The sequence below is a fragment of the Macaca mulatta genome, chromosome 1 (genome assembly GCF_049350105.2).
Source record: "Macaca mulatta isolate MMU2019108-1 chromosome 1, T2T-MMU8v2.0, whole genome shotgun sequence".
Classification (NCBI taxonomy): Eukaryota; Metazoa; Chordata; class Mammalia; order Primates; family Cercopithecidae; genus Macaca; species Macaca mulatta.
The window spans coordinates 86,279,273-86,296,964 of record NC_133406.1 but is presented as its reverse complement, the minus strand read 5'-3'; the positions used below and the strand labels follow the sequence as shown (position 1 = coordinate 86,296,964).

General features: G+C 41.0%; 1 long non-coding RNA gene across 1 annotated transcript; it reads left to right on the top strand.

Annotated features, from left to right (window-relative positions):
- Window positions 1–9,875: 9,875 nt before the first annotated feature.
- LOC144329866 (uncharacterized) lies at window positions 9,876–17,528 on the top strand. Its single transcript, XR_013395566.1, has 2 exons — window positions 9,876–10,054; window positions 15,520–17,528. It is a non-coding gene; the product is annotated as an uncharacterized LOC144329866 (long non-coding RNA).
- Window positions 17,529–17,692: the final 164 nt, after the last annotated feature.

Here is a 17,692-nt window from a genome sequence, read left to right as displayed (position 1 = left end):
GGGTTTCACGTGAACCAACCTCCTTCCCACATTGTGTAATTTTTCACCTCCCTGACTGTTGAGCCCCCATCCGACCTCCTGACTCCCTTATCCCCCCTTTAAAAAGCACAGGCCTCTCTGTACAAATCAAGGTTGAGTTTTTCCCCTATTGCAATATTATATTCCTGATTAAAATCAGTCTTTACTGCCTAACTAGTGTCTGGCTTTATCTTTGACAGGGGAAAGAAGGAAGTGGACATCATTCTTCCCCCATATTTTACCTGACACACCTTTCAAAAAGTCCCCTGGTTTGGTGGCCCTTGGGAGATGTTTTCACATCCTATGATTTTTGTGGGTTAATGATTCCAGGCAAGATTTGGAAGGCAGAAATGGCACGTGGCTCTCCTATCCTTGAATATGAAGAGGCTGGGTGCAGTGGTTCACGTCTCTAATCCCAGTGCTTTGAGGCTGAGGAGGGAGGATCACTTGAGCCCAGGAGTTCGAGACCAGCCTGAGCAACGTAGCAAGACTCCACCTCTAAAAAAAAGTAAGCAAAATTAGCCAGGCATGGTGGCCCACCTACTGAGGAGGATAAGGCAGGAGGATTGCTTGAGCCCTGGAGGTCAAGGATGCAGTGAACCATCCACTGCCCTCCAGCCTGGGCAACAGAGCCAGACCCTGTCTCAAAAAAAGAAGAAAGAAGAAAGAAAGAGAAAGAAAGAAAGAAAGAAAGAAAGAAAGAAAGAAAGAAAGAAAGAAAGAAAGAAAGAAAGAAGGAAAGAAAGAAAGAAGGAAAGAAAGAAAGAAAGAAAGAAAGAAAGAAAGAAAGAAAGAAAGAAAGAAAGAAAGAAAGAAAGAAAGGAAGGAAGGAAGGAAGGAAGGAAGGAAGGAAGGAAGGAAGGAAGGAAGGAAGGAAGGAAGGAAGGAAGGAAAGAAAAAAAGCTTGGTGGCACCAGGATGGCCGAATAGGAGAATCTCCAGCCTCCAGCTCCTAGTGTGAGCAACACAGAAGATGGGTGATTTCTGCATTTGGTACTGAGTTCATCTCACTGGGGTGTGTTGTACAGTGGGTGCAGCCCAATAAATGAGAGCTGAAGCAGGGCAAGGCATCACCTTACCTGGGAAGTGCAAGGGGGAAGGGAATTCCCTTTCCTAGCCAAGGGAAACGGTGACACATAACACCTGGAAAACTACTGCACTTTACCAAGGGTCTTAGCAAATGGCACACCAGGAGATTATATCCGCACCTGGCTCAGAGGGTCCCACACCCACTGAGCCTCCCTCATTGCTAGCACAGCAGTCTGAGATCTAACTGCAAGGCTGCAGCGAGGCTGGAGGAGGGGCACCTGCCATTGCTGAAGCTTGAGTAGGTAAACAAAGCAGCCAGGAAGCTCCAACTGGGTGGAACCCAGCACAGCTCAAGGAGGCCTGCCTGCCTGTGTACACTCCACCTCTGGGGACAGGGCATAGCCAAACAAAAGGCAGCAGAAACCTCTGCAGATTTAAATGTCCCTCCCAGCATGGAGTTTGAGATCTGAGAACGGACAGACTGTCTGCTCAAGTGGGTCCCTGATCCCCGAGTAGCCTAACTGGGAGACATCCCCCACTAGGGGCAGACTGACACCTCACACCTCACACAGCTGTGTACACCTCTGAGACTAAGCTTCCAGAGGAATGATCAGACAGCAATATTTGCTGTTCAGCAATATTCACTCTTCTGCAGCCTCTGCTGCTGGTACCTGGCAAACAGGATCTGGAGTGGACCTCGAGTAAACTCCAAGAGACCTGCAGCTGAGGGTCCTGACTGTTAGAAGGAAAACTATAAAACAGAAAGGACATCCACACCAAAACCCCATCTGTATGTCACTATCATCAAAGACCAAAGGTAGATAAAACCACAAAGATGGGGAAAAAGCAGTGGAGAAAAGCTGAAAATTCTAAAAATCAGAGCACCTCTCCCCTCTCTAAAGGAACGCAGCTCCTTGCCAGAAATGGAAGAAAGCTGGACGGAGAATGACTTTGACTAGTTGAGAGAAGAAGGCTTCAGACAATCAAACTTCTCCAAGCTAAAGGAGGAAGTACAAACTCAGCGTAAAGAAGCTAAAAACCTTGAGAAAAGATTTGATGAATGGCCAACTAGAATAACCAATGTAGAGAAGTCCTTAAACGACCTGATAGAGATGAAAACCATGACACGAGATCTACATGACAAATGCACAAGCTTCAGTAACCGACTCAATCAATTGGAAGAAAGATTATCAGTGATTCAAGATCAAATGAATGAAATGAAGTGAGAAGAGAAGTTTAGAGAAAAAAGAGTAAAAAGAAATGAACAAACTCTCCAATAAACATGGGACTATGTGAAAAGACCAAATCTACATCTGATTAGTGTACTTGAAAGTGACAGGGAAAATGGAATCAAGCTGGAAAACACTCTGCAGGATATTATCCAGGAGAACTTCCCCAACCTAGCAAGGCAGGCCAACATTCAAATTCAGGAAATACAGAGAACGCCACAAAGATATTCCTCAAGAAGACCAACTTCAAGACACATAATTGTCAGATTCACCAAAGTTGAAATGAAGGAAAAAATGTTAAGGGCAGCCAGAGAGAAAGGTCAGGTTACCCACAAAGGGAAGCCCATCACACTAACAGCGAATCTCTCAACAGAAACTCTACAAGCCAGAAGAGAGTGGTGGCCAATATTCAACATTCTTAAAGAAAAGAATTTTCAACCCAGAATTTCATGTCCAGCCAAATTAAGTTTCATAAGTGAAAGAGAAATAAAATCCTTTACAGACAAGCAAATGCTGAGAGATTTTGTCACCACCAGGCCTGCCCTACAAGAGCACTAAACATGGTGTTCTAAACGTGGAAAGGAACAACCAGTACAAGCTACTGCAAAAACATGCCAAAATGTAAAGACCATCCATGCCAGGAAGAAACCGCATCAACTAACGAGCAAAATAACCAGCTAACATCATAATGACAGGATCAATTTCACACATAACAATATTAACCTTAAATGTAAATAGGCTAAATGCTCCAATTAAAAGACACAGACTGGCAAATTGGATAAAGAGTCAAGACCCATCAATTTGCTGTATTCAGGGGACCCATCTCATGTGCAGAGACACACATAGGCTCAAAATAAAGGGATGGAGGAAGATCTACCAAGCAAATGGAAAACAAAAAAAGACAGGGGTTGCAATCCTAGTCTCTGATAAAACAGACTTTAAACCAACAAAGATCAAAAGAGACAAAGAAGGCCACTACATAATGATAAAGGGATCAATTCAACAAGAAGAGCTAACTATCCTAAATATATATGCACCCAATACAGGAGCACCCAGATTCATAAAGTGAGTCCTTACAGACTTACAAAGAGACTTAGATTCCCACACAATAATAATGGGAGATTTTAACACCCCACTGTCAACATTAGACAGATCAATGAGACAGAAAGTTAATAAGGATATGCAGAAATTGAACTCAACTCTGCACCAAGTGGACCTAATAGACATCTACAGAACTCTCCACCCCAAATCAACAGAATATACATTCTTCTCAGCACCACATCGCACTTATTCCAAAATTGACCACATAGTTGGAAGTAAAGCACTCCTCAGAAAATGTAAAAGAACAGAAATTATAACAAACTGTCTCTCAGACCACAGTGCAATCAAACTAGAACTCAGGATTAAGAAACTCAATCAAAACCGCTCAACTACATGGAAACCGAACAACCTGCTCCTGAATGACTACTGGGTACATAACAAATTGAAGGCAGAAATAAAGATGCTCTTTGAAACCAACGAGAACAAAGATACAACATACCAGAATCTCTGGGACACATTTAAAGCAGTGTGTAGAGGGAAATTTATAGCACTAAATGCCCACAAGAGAAAGCAGGAAAGATCTAACATTGACACCCTAACGTCACAATTAAAAGAACTAGAGAAGCAAGAGCAAACACATTCAAAAGCTAGCAGGAGGCAAGAAATAGCTAAGATCAGAGCAGAACTGAAGGAGATAGAGACACAAAAAAACCTCCAAAAAATCAATGAATCCAGGAGTTGATTTTTTGAAAAGACCAACAAAATTGATGGATCAGTAGCAAGACTAATAAATAAGAAAAACAGAAGAATCAAATAGACGCAATAAAAAATGGTAAAGGGGATATCATCAACAACCCCACAGAAATACAAACTACTATCAGAGAATACTATAAACACCTCTACGCAAATAAACTGGAAAATCTAGAAGAAATGGATACATTCCTGGACACATACACTATCCCAAGACTAAACCAGGAAGAAGTTGAATCCCTGAATAGACCAATAACAGGCTCTGAAATTGAGGCAATAATTAACAGCCTACCAACCAAAAAAAGTCCAGGACCAGACAGATTCACAGCCGAATTCTACCAGAGGTACAAGGAGGAGCTGGTACCACTCCTTCTGAAATTATTCCAATCAATAGAGAAAGAGGAAATCCTATCTAACTCAATTTACTAGGCCAACATCATCCTGACACCAAAGCCTGGCAGAGACACAACTAAAAGAGAGAATTTTAGATCAATATCCCTGATGAACTTCGATGCAAAAATCCTCAATAAAATACTGGCAAACCGAATCCAGCAGCACATCAAAAAGCTTATCCACCATGATCAAGTGGGCTTCATCCCTGGGATGCATGGCTGGTTCAACATATGCAAATCAATAAATTTAATCCAGCATATAAACAGAACCAAAGACAAAAACCACATGATTATCTCAATAGATGCAGAAAAGACCTTTGACAAAATTCAACAACCCTTCATGCTAAAAATTCTCAATAAATTAGCAATTGGAATGTATCTCAAAATAATAAGAGCTATTTATGACAAACCCACAGCCAATATCATACTGAATGGGCAAAAACTGGAAGCATTCCCTTTGAAAACTGGCACAAGACAGGGATGCCCTCTCTCACCACTTCTATTCAACATGGTGTTGGAAGTTCTGGCTAGGGCAATCAGGCAAGAGAAAGAAATAAAGGGTATTCAATTAGGAAAAGACAAAGTCAAATTGTCCCTGTTTGCAGATGACATGATTGTATACTTAGAAAACCCCATCATCTCAGCCCAAAATCTCCTTAAGTTGATAAGCAACTTCAGCAAAGTCTCAAGATACAAAATCAATGTGCAAAAATCACAAGCATTCTTATACACCAATAACAGAGTAACAGAGAACCAAATCATGAGTGAACTCCCATTTACAATAGCTTCAAAGAGAATAAAATACCTAGGAATCCAACTTACAAGGGATGTGAAGGACCTCTTCAAGGAGAACTACAAACCACTGCTCAATGAAATAAAATAGGACACAAACAAATGGAAGAATATTCCATGCTCATGGATAGGAAGATTCAATATCGTGAAAATGGCCATACTGCCCAAGGCCATATTGCCCAAGGTAATTTATAGATTCAATGCCCATTAAGCTACCAATGACTTTCTTCACAGAATTGGAAAAAACTACTTTAAAGTTCATATGGAATCAAAAAAGAGCCCGCATTGCCAAGACAATCCTAAGCAAAAAGAACAAAGCTGGAGGCATCACGCTACCTGACTTCAAATTATACTACAAGGCTACAGTAACCAAAACAGCATGGTACTGGTACCAAAACAGAGATATAGACCAATGGAACAGAACAGAGCCCTCAGAAATAATACCACACATCTACAACCATCTGATCTTTGACAAGAAATGGAGAAAGGATTCCCTATTTAATAAATGGTGTTGGGAAAATTGGCTAGCCATAAGTAGAAAGCTGAAACTGGATCCCTTCCTTACACCTTATACAAAAATTAATTCAAGATGGATTAGAGACTTAAATGTTAGACCTAAAACCATAAAAACCCTAGAAGAAAACCTAGGCAATACCATTCAGGATATAGGCGTGGGCAAGGACTTCACGTCTAAAACACCAAAGGCAATGGCAACAAAAGCCAAAATTGACAAATGGGATCTCATTAAACTAAAGAGCTTCTGCACAGCAAAAGAAACTACCATCAGAGTGGACAGGCAACCTACAGAATGGGAGAAAATTTTTGCAATCTACTCGTCTGACAAAGTATCCAGAACCTACAAAGAACTCAAACAAATTTACAAGAAAAAAACAAACAACTCCATCAAAAAATGGGCAAAGGATATGAACAGACACTTCTCAAAAGAAGACATTTATGCAGCCAACAGACACACAAAAAAAATGCTCATCATCACTGGCCATCAGAGAAATGCAAATCAAAACCATAATGAGATACCATCTCACACCAGTTAGAATGGTGATCATTAAAAAGTCAGGAAACAACAGGTGCTAGAGAGGATGTGGAGAAATAGGAACACTTTTACACTGTTGGTGGGACTGTAAACTAGTTCAACCATTGTGGAAGACAGTGTGGAGATTCCTCAAAGATCTAGAACTAGAAATATCATTTGACCCAGCCAATATATGACTCATTACTGGGTATATGCCCAAAGGATTATACATCATGCTACTATAAAGGCACATGCACAAGTATGTTTATTGTGGCACTATTCACAATAGCAAAGACTTGGAACCAACCCGAATGTCCATCAATGACCGACTGGATTAAGTAAGTTTCCGTGCCTGCTTTTTTGTGGTTTTGTTGTTTTTCTGTTTTTTCTGGTGTTCAGCCCTCTGTACTGGGGAAGCCCGACGGCATCTGAAGTTTCTGTGTGAAGACGTTCTTGGCATCACTGAGCGTTCAGGGCGCACTGTCCTCCGGGTCTTCTCAGAGGATGTGGCTTGGGACTCTCAGATCTCTGCTGAGCACGCCCAGTGCAAGATGCCCTCAGCCGGCGAGTGGCTGCACACTCAACCGGGGCGCATGCTTTCCGGGCTCTGTGCTGTGGGGCATCCCAAAAACCGGCCTTATCAGAGCCACTGCTGGTCACGCTGCCAACAGCTCAGTGCCTGGGTTGAGGGGAGGGGGCGTACTCAACACTGCAGCACCCTGATTGTGCATCTTCTGCTTATACTTGCAGAAAGACGGCCCTCCTAAGACGTGACATTAGGCCTTGGGGACTTTTGCGTGTTTGAGAGTTTCATTCTGTCTGATGGGTCTCCTTGGTGTTTTTTGTGTTATTTGTATTTGCTCTTTGTCCTAAGCTGGAGTGCATTTCTCTGTCTAGAATTAGTCACCAAGTAGATTTGCCACCACCTGCAGTCGGCTCCCACCCTTGGCCGTGGTGTAGCCAGTGTGAGTGCTCGGGCTGTTTCAAGTCTATTGGTCAAGTCACTCTTGGCCCAGCCAATTTGGGCTTTTTATATTCCTAATACAGTCTGTAGGAATGGAAATGAGGTTTCAAGTAGAAGGTAACCCATCAAGGGGAAGAGCATCATTTTAAACATGTGGACACAGAAGCAGTGAGGTGGACACACCGGCATCTCTCAGGTGGGACCTGAGGCCACCCACAATGGCAAGGGTACCCTCTCCAAGCTCGGCTGCTGCCCCCCTTAGAGGAGCCAACACCACAGCCCAGGGTTAGTGGAGCCCATAAAAAGCCAAACTGAAGAGTGAAAGTCAAGTGCAAAAACTCTAGGTGGAGGTATCTGCACATGGAAAGTTCTTAAAATGTGTTGATTTACCGATATATGCAGGGGAATTTTTTTAAGCAAAAAAAGCACCACCAACTGTGTATGTGGGGATGCAAGACAGGTGAAACCTGGGTACAGTGTGACAAGCACAGCAGCTGCATCCTGTTCACAGGGAAAATAAAGGGCCAGGCCATTAATCGGCTCTCTGGTACCAACCCCGTGGTACTTTTTTTTTTTAATTCCAGTTGTTGAATTACTAATGTGCTGGTGAGCAAAAGTCACAATTTATTCGTCCCCCAGACACAAATCTACACAGGGACTCCAGATGTATTGTCAAAGAGGACTCAGCCTGGGATATTGTGGACTCCATTTAAAATAAGCATCTTTCTCTAGGTCAGATGCATATGAAGACTTCAGACCCAGCAGCCCTGGCCAAACGATCCAATGGTCCGACTGAGCGAATGGTGTGGCTTCATCCATCAGCAAGGAGGAGGGGAGTAGAAGCCGGCAGCATTAGGCTCTGACTATATCCAACCTTACCCAGGCATGGGAGAGAAAAGGGAGTTCAGACCATACTTTCCTCCACTGAGAAATCTGTGCAAACCCTCTGGCTGGAGAGCCTAGCTGTTTGCCTGGTTACAGAGAACCCCTCCAGGAAGGCCTGAAGAGCAGCCACCCCAGGTCTAGGGGTGATGCTTGGGGCATCTGTGTGTGAACTAAGTATTTGCATCATCCCTGGGGACACCACCACAAATGTTAATATTATTTATGGAGCAAATACTCAGAAATGTGCTTGAGCCGTTCTTTATTCCTGGAACTCCTTTTTTTCCCTCCTCCTTTTATTATCTCACAGTTCTTTGTATTCTTCACTGAAACCTTTCCTGATATTCACAGACACGTGCCAGCTGCCTCTTTTCTTAACACTGAAAGTTCCACATTGCACTGAGGACCTGGTAGTGGAGGGTCAATTGCTTTTGAACTCGGCACGTTGCTGAGTCACTACGAGCACCCCATCCTCCTACTTGAACAGTTGAGAAGATCACCATGCAGACGATAGTTTCTGCTGAGTGTTTCCCAACCACCTTGCTGAGTTCCCTGCTGGGCACAGAGTGGGAATGGAGGGGGCACTGGGACCATTCGTGGCTCCAGCACTCCTGTTCCATCTCACTCCCTGTCCCTGTGCTTGCTGAAGGAACCCAACAAGCAGCCTAGGGACTTGTCAGCAGTTACCTACTTTTATCTTACCTTATTTTCATTTTTCTTATTTATTTTTGGAGACAGGGTCTCATTCTGTCACCCAGACTGGAGTGCAATGTTGCAAATATGGCAGACTTCAGCCTCAGACTCCTGGGCTCAAGCGATTCTCCCACTTTAGCCTCCCAAGCAGCTGGGACTACAGGTGCATGCCACCACACTTGACTAATTTTTTTTTTGTTTTATTTTTTGTAGAGATGAGTTGTACCATGTTTCCCAGGCTGGTCTCCAACTCCTGGGCTCAAGCGATCCTCCCACCTCACCCCCGCCCTCAAAGTACTGGGATCACAGGCGTAGGCCACCTTGCCTAGCCCTTCTTTTAAACACTGAAAACTCAAGTCACCAAGCAATGCAGGAATTTCCTGGCCCCAAGGTTAGCTGCAGTTCTGATTTGCATAATTTTTCTTCCACTGGGCAGCAAATCAAACAGTGGCTCCCATTCTCTGGTTTTTAGAGCAGAGACATGAAAGGAATCCTGAAATCCATGACACGTTGTTGTTTCTAGTTTTCCAACATTTCTTGATTTTCTCAAATACATAGTAAAATATGAACTTATTTGTCTGTTTCATTGGCAAGACCATAGCACAAATTGTAATTGTACACTCACAGAACTAGGGTTGTAATGTTGGATAAATATTGCATTTCCTGTGTGGCACTACTAATTTGCTAGTGATAAAAATATAATTTTGTAAACAAATCAAGCCCATGGGAAAGAGATTGCTGTGCTAGAGAGGCAAGCAGAAATGCTAAGATGTGCAAGCCAGTGCAGAGGGCATGGGATGGAGGGCAACGGGGTAGAGAAGCAGAATGCTTAAAAAGCAGCTGATTGAAAAAAGGAGGAAATAGCCACTGAGATAAAAAGAGCAGTTTTTGCAGGGGCCTTTGAAAACAGTATGCTGAGAATAGATAGGGCTCAAGGACAGTATCTCCAATTGAACTTTTAATGAACTCCTGTAGGCGCCAAGAAGGCGGGCAGATAAGGAAGAGCATAGAAACAAGGAACTGAGTAGAAGGTTACATGTGGGAAAAGAAAGTTTGTTTTGCATTGCATTCTTTCTGCTGACGTGGGGTTTATGGAGTATAAATAAAGTGAGGCGGAGGCTCTGAGCGCGGCCGCCATGTTCTCTGTGTGTCTTTGTCTTTTGTGTGTTCTTTCATTCTCCACCACCCCCAGCATGGACCCCAACAAGTGGTGGAGCAAGCAGGGTCAGCACTGGTGAGTAGGGGAGAACAAGAAGGGGAACCCCCTAGGGGCGGGTAAGGCCCGGATGTTGTTAAGGGGAACCTTCTTAAGCTTTCATTATGGGGAATTCCATCTCTCTGGCCTCAGAATATTTACGGCTGTTTCAAGGACTGTTGCTGTCTATAGGAGTGGAAGTAAAAGAAAAAGACTTTGAAGCGATTATTTGCCCATGTTGAACAACATTGTTACTGGTTTCAGTATCAGACTAAAGTGCAGCTGAATCAGAGAGAATGGTTACAGGTAGAAAAAGCTCTGCTTAGAGCTCTCCAGTTAGGGGATATTATGCCTCTAAGATTGTGGACCTTGTGTAACTCTATCACTCAGACATTAGAGTTACTTGAGACTGATTCAGAGTGTGGTAATGTAGCCACAGGAGGAAAAGTATCTGAGGATTTGGGGAAAAAAAAAAATCTGAAATGGAGCCCATTTGTGCCAGGATAACAGAGGATGGGGGGGTAGCAAAAGGGGGAGAAGAGAAAAAGCCAGCTCTTCCTTCTTCTAAGGGAAATTCTGACATGCAGAGTATTATGGAAATGCTTCAACAAATATTACAGATATATTCTTCTAATTCACCTTTGCGAGCTTTCTCTGTTTCTTTTCCTTCTGCTCTGTTAAAAGAGGATTTTCCAGAGCCTCCAAACCCCCGGCTTCGTTATCTTTGCCTTTGTTTGGCAAAGTTGAAGCCCTGTTCACATCAGACATACTTTAAATTTATACTAAACACCTGTTTAATATGTTAAAACCAGTGTATATGTATATCTTATTGTTTGTTAAAATATTATGAGTATTTCAATAGTCAATAAATAAGCACATTAATATTAACTATTAATATTAATATAGTATTAATAACCCCAGCTAGGAAATTGTTATGTTATAGAGGTGCATAGGTTCCACCAATTTACACTCCAAACAGAAGTTGAGTATTCGAGTTGCTTAACACATTAACTACCTCTTGATATTTTCTGTGTTTTTAAATTTTAACCATTGTATTGTGTATGTAATGATTCTCAATTTGGTATTAATATACATATTTCCTAGTGAGTAATGATGTTAGACATATAGGTTTATTGTCATTTCTTTGTTCTGCTACTTTTGGTTGGGTTATTTGCCTTTTCTTATTAATATGTTGGGATTCTTTATATTTGGGGATATGAGTATTATTATATATTATATATACTTTTAATTAAAAAAAATTTTTAAGGAGCTGGATCTGTTTCTAATTATTTGTGCTTCTTTTGTGCCTAATGCTCAGTTTTCAAATGGTGGCAATAATGTCCAATTTAATGCCTTACAAATTAAATTTTTAAAAGAAATGAAAGCTGCCATTTCTAACTATGGACCCCTATCCTTGGTCTTCTTGATATTTTTTCATCAGAAAATTTGATGATTCCTATAGACTGGAAGACTTTGGGGAAGGCTTTTCTTGATCGTTCTCAGTGGTTATAATTGCACAGCTGGTAAATGAACAAGGCACATGTACAGGCTAGGAAAAATGTTATGTGTGATCCCCCTGGACCCACTGAGGAATAACTCACAGGCACAGGCCAGTATGCTACTCTTAATGCTTAGGCTGGTCTAGATGATGTTGCCTTTACTCAAATCAAGACTTTGTTTTTAAGGGCCTGAAATAAGGTAGAGATGACAGGAAAATCTTCCCTTTCCTCTGTGAAGATTTTACAGGGCACAAATGAACCCTATCCAGATTTCGTAGCCCGTCTTCAGGATGCTGTCTTGAAAATTTTGAGTGCTGGCTTTGCTTCAAAAATTTTGTTACAAACATTGTCTTTTAAAAATGCTTATGCTGACTGTCAAAAATTGTTAAAATCGTTAAAGGCCAATGGGGCCAATTTAGATAAATATATTAAAACTTGTGTTAGTGTTGGAGGGGCTATTTATAATGCTCAATTATTTGCTGGAGCTTTGTCTAAAGCCTTAAAAGGAAATAACAAACAAAGTATTTGCTTTCAGTGTGGTAAACCTAGACATTTCAAAAAAGAATGTCATAAAAATTGAACACTTTTATCCCTCGAGGCAGAAAGCTGCCTTCAGAGGTGTACAAATGTTGTGATAAAGGTCAACATTGGACAAATAAATGTCGTTCCAAAACTGATAGAAGTGGAAATTTACTGTCTCCTCTCCTGGGAAATGGGAGTCGGGGCCCACAGGTTTGAGGCCCCAACAATTACAATACAAGTCTACTACAATATTCAGTGAGCAATGGCCTACAATATTAAGGAATAAATTCAAGTCCTCCTTAAGGATCCCACACCTTACCCCAGTTTCTCAGCTTTATGCAGCAACTAAGCAGAGCGCTGCTGCTGACTTAGCTATTACTCAGCCTTATACTTTGTCTCCTAATAGAGGAGTATATAAATTAGCTATTAGAGTGTGTGGCCCTTTGCCAAAAGGACATGTAGGACTTTTGTTAGGTCAAAACAACAGTGCTATATGGAAGTTAATGATGATTTCAGAAATCATTGATCTTGATGTTACTAATAAAATTCTTATTATGGTACAAGTTCACAATTTATATGCCTAGAGGCAGGGGAACGTATTCTCAATAGGGAGGGTTTGGTAGCACAGAAAAAACCGTTTTTTGGGAAACTTTAGTTTCCCAAAAACTTATGTTCATTGCATATTAATGAAATAGTTTTTAAAGGGTTAATTGATATGGGGGTGAATATGTCTATTACTTGTTTAAATTAGTGGCCTATACAATGGGAAAAAAGATAAGTTTCAGTTATACTCACTGGCTTGGGTGCTGCTTCTGTGGTTTATCAAAACGTAGAACCTTTAACCTGTGTCGGTCCTAAAGGTCAACAAGGTCAAGTGTTTTTTTATATTATTCCTATCAATATTAATCTTTGGGGACAAAATCTTTCATAACAATTTGGTGCTTTTTTAAACATTCTTCACATTTCCTCAGCTGTCAAAAATATGATGTTCAAAATGGGCTACAATCCTTTAAACTCATAGCCACTAGTTCACCAGCCTCAAGTTTTATAATTAAAGTGTAAAACGACCACTCCTCTTTAGGTGAAACAGTGGCCATTATCTAAAGAAATACTTAGGACTTTAAAAGAGTAAGTCAAAAAACAAATGGCCGAATCTAAAGCCACGTACTTCTGCATGGAATTCCCGTCTTTGTCTTGTTCTTAAAACTATAAATGTTTACATTCAACCTAGGGAAAGTTTACAGCCCGGTCTTCCTAATCCTGCCCTTATCCCACAAAGTTAAAAATTAATGGTCATAGATCTCAAAAATTGTTTTTGCTCTATTCCATTACAACCTCAAGATTGTAAAAAGTTTGCCTTTATTATTCCTAAATATAATAATGGACAACCTATTCAAAAATATCAGCAGAAGCTTCTTCCCAGGGTATACTTAATAGCCCTACTATATGTTAAAAATTTGTACATAGGACTTTAAATCCTGTAAACAATCAGTTTCTAACTGTGTTAATTTATCATTGTATGGATCTTCTCTGTCCCTGTTTTTAATAATTTTCAGCCACTTTCCCGATATCAATGGAAAGTTTTACCTCAAGGTACGTTAAATAGCCCTACCTTGTGTCAAGAATTTGTCCATAGGGCCTTGGATCCTGTTCGAAAGCATCATCCTTCTGTTTTTTTATATCATTATATGGATGACATTCTTCTTGCTGCGCCCACCAGAGAAAAGCAGCAAGATGCTTTTGTATCATTACAAACTCAGCTTTCTTTCTACTCACTTAATATTGCCACAGAAAAAATTTAACTGGATTTTCCTATTCAATATTTAGGTTATACCTTAAGAACACAAAATATTCGACCCCAAAAAATTCAAATTTGACGTGATCATTTAAAAACATTAAATGATTTTCAAAAGCTTCTAGGAGACATTAATTGGATGCGTCCTGTTTTAGGAATACCAACATATCAGTTATAACATCTTTTTTCTATTCTAGAAGGAGACAGTCACTTGGACAACTCACGCCATTTAACTCCTTTGGCTTTACAGGAACTCCAGCTTGTTGAAGAGCAACTTCAAAAGGCCCTTCCTTTTGTTTATTTCATACTTTACCTTCTCCCACAGGAATGATTCATCAAACTAGTCGACCACTAAAATGGATCTTTTTGTCCAATAAAATATCTAAACACTTGGCTACTTATATCGATCGTTTAGCTGAACTGATCATCAAAGGACGGCATCACTGTTGACAACTTTGGGGAGGAGATCCTTCCTTAATTATTCCTCAATTCACTCATAATCAGATCGCTTATCTTCTTGCAACTTCTGATTCTTGGCAAGTTGCTTGCACTTCTTTTGTTGGACAATTTTCTACCCAATATCCTAAGTCTCCAATCTTTTCATTTTTTAGGCAACATTCTGTGTTGCCTTTCTCACCAATTTCTGTATTTCCTGTTCAAGGTCCTACCTTTTTTACTGATGCTAGTAGCAATGGTAAGGCTGGATATTGGAGTGTTCATCAATCTCGAGTTACAGTTTATCCTTATCCCTCGGTGCAACAGGGAGAACTGTTTGCTATTCTCATGGTCTTACTTGATTTCCCTACTACTGGTTGTAACATTGTTAGTGATTCTCAATACGCCGTTTATGTTACTTCTTATATTTCTCAGGCCACTTTACCTCTTTGTGCTACTTCTTCTCTTCAAAAACTCTTTTCCTTGTTATCTTCTACTTTGAGCCAATGTTGAGCTGCTTTATTCATCACTCATCTTCATTCTCATTCTCAATTTCCTGGACCATTAGTTCATGGTAATACTCAGATTGATTCGCTTTTAATCGGCCACCTACATGCTGCAGAACAAAACAAGCTCGTTCTCTTATTCGAGCTTGTCTTTCCTGTGCTCCTTGAGCATTCCATCCTTCCATCCTGGGGTTAATCCATGAGATGTCCCTTCTTTTGGACGATTAAAGTATGTTCATCATACCATTGATACCTTTTCTCATTTTCAATGGGCCACTCCGTTGCCATCTGAGAAAGCTGATTCTGTTATTACACTTCTCTTAGCTTGTTTTGCCATCATGGGCATTCCTCTTATACTTAAAACTAATAATGCCCCTGCCTATGTCTCTCATAAATTACAAGTTTTCTTACAGCAATACAATATTCAACATATCACCGGTATCCCGGGCAACAGTCAAGGTCAAGCCATCATTGAGCGCGCAAATTTAACTTTAAAAACTCAACTACTAAAACAAAAAGGGGGAAATGAGCCCCCCAGAAACCAGATTTTGAAGGTTCTTTTTACCTTAATTTTTTTGAATCAATGGAGACAATTGCAAGACTCTGCTGTCGTAACCCATCTTTCCTCACCTCCCTCGGTGATAGTCCCCGCTAACAATTTAAAGGTTTGGTATCCTAATGAAGAAGGTAAGTATGTTCAAGGGCAAATTCTAAAACAGGGACGGGGCTATGCTCTTGTCCTTACAGGGAGCGGACCTGAGTGGTTTCCTACAAGATGATTGAAACCCTGTTGAAAAGAAAACTGGATTCAGCATGCATTTCTTCCTTTGTTAGATGTGCCTCAGTGGGGGACTTATTTCTCTTAGTGAGGCTTTGTATGAATATTGGATTATATTCCCTTTCCACCTTTGTGTCAGGGAGTCACCTGGGAGGAGGTGGAAATTAAGGTTTTCACCAATGACATTACTTGGATGCCGTCCCCCTATATGGACAAGGACAACATAGAACGGGAAACAGGAATTATAATCAGCACATACCAATTTGGAGTGGAAGGACTTCCAATATGTATGGGAAATAGTCCTCATTGTCTCCGAAAATCGCATGAAGCCTGGGCTGTTCGCTATAATCATTGTCATGTGGCTGCTAAAACTGTTATTATTGTAACTAGAAGCTTTTAATATAATCATACTGTATATAGTAATGAAACTATTCCTAGTTCTTTACTTTTTTGTCCTATTCTAGAGGTTTCTCCTAATATTGAGGTGCTGGAGTGACAACAATGTCGGGGAACTAAACCCCGGATTTTATTAGAATACAATGGAATGTAAATAACTGATTGGAGTATGCACGGTGATTTTCAAATAAAATTTAGTCACATACCTTTGAAATGACACTGGGTAAATAAAAGTATTGCCGCTAACAGTAATGAAACCTTGGTATGGCGTGAAGGAGGCCTGAAGTACAGAGTCATCTTTGGAAGTTGTTAGCTGCAGGTGATGCCATTAGCACTTTTGTGAGGAATATGTCCCTTAATCTTTCTAACCCAACTAACTCCTTTCATATTCAGTTATATCAAAATACCTCCTGATATATTATTGCTTGTGTCCGTAAGCCCTACCTATTATTAGCAGGGAATTTGACATGGGACAATGATATGGGGATTGTTAATTGTACAGATATGTGTACATTTTTGTCTTGCCTCAATCATTCCTGGTGGCACAACTTTACTGGGGATATTTATATCCTCAAGGCTCGTAAGGAAATTTGGCTACCTGTTAACCTTACGCGACCATGGGGGGCATCACCTCTTGAAACTTATATTTGGACTTCTCTTTAGCGAACCCGCCGTGCCCTTGGACTTATAATTGCCTCGGTGATGAGTCTTGTTGCCATCGCCTCCACTGTGACCGTAGCAGGACTCGCTCTTCATCAAAGCATACAAAATGCTGAATTTATGCAGCAATGGCACGAACAATCTCACCGGTTATGGCTTCAACAACGAAACATTGACTCTCAACTTGCTGAAAGATTGGACAACATGGAGCAAGCATTGACATGGCTTGGAGATCAGCTCACTGTACTCAGTACTCGGATGACATTACAATGTGATTGGAACTCCACTCAATTTTGTGTAATGCCTGTACCTTTTAACATCTCTCAAAATTGGACTGTAATCTGAAAATTATTAGTAGGCCATAAAAATATTAGTTTGGACATCCAAGAGCTCATTCAGAACATTTCCAAAGCATTTCGACAACAATTACATGTGTTGTCTGGAACCGTAACCCTGCAGAAGCTGGGTCAGCACCTTGCTGCCTTTAACCCATGGACCCAGATGAAAACATGGATTTCTACAATCTCTGGAAGTATATTGCTTTGGCCACTTGGATTGGGTCTACTTCTTTTGGTGATTCGATGCTCCCTCCGTCGCCTCCAAAAACAAAAGAAAACACAGGAACACATATGGGCTACCTTTTTAGGATTGAGGCAAAACAAAAACAAAAAGGGGGAAATGCAGGGGCCTTTGAAAACAGTATGCTGAGAATAGATAGGGCTCAAGGACAGTATCTCCAATTGAACTTTTAATGAACTCCCATAGGCACCAAGAAGGTGGGCAGATAAGGAAGAGCATAGAAACAAGGAACTGAGTAGAAGGTTACATGTGGGAAAAGAAAGTTTGTTTTGCATTGCATTCTTTCTGCTGATGTGGGGTTTATGGAGTATAATAAAGTGAGGCAGAGGCTCTGAGCGCGGCCGCCATGTTCTCTGTGTGTCTTTGTCTTTTGTGTGTTCTTTCATTCTCCACCACGCCTGGCACGGACCCCAACAGTTTTGTGTTGTATGAAGAGATCAAAGTAGCTTGCTCCCGTCACTTAGGAGGAAACCTCAGCAAGGTGATCTGAGAAGCCAGGAATGTTGG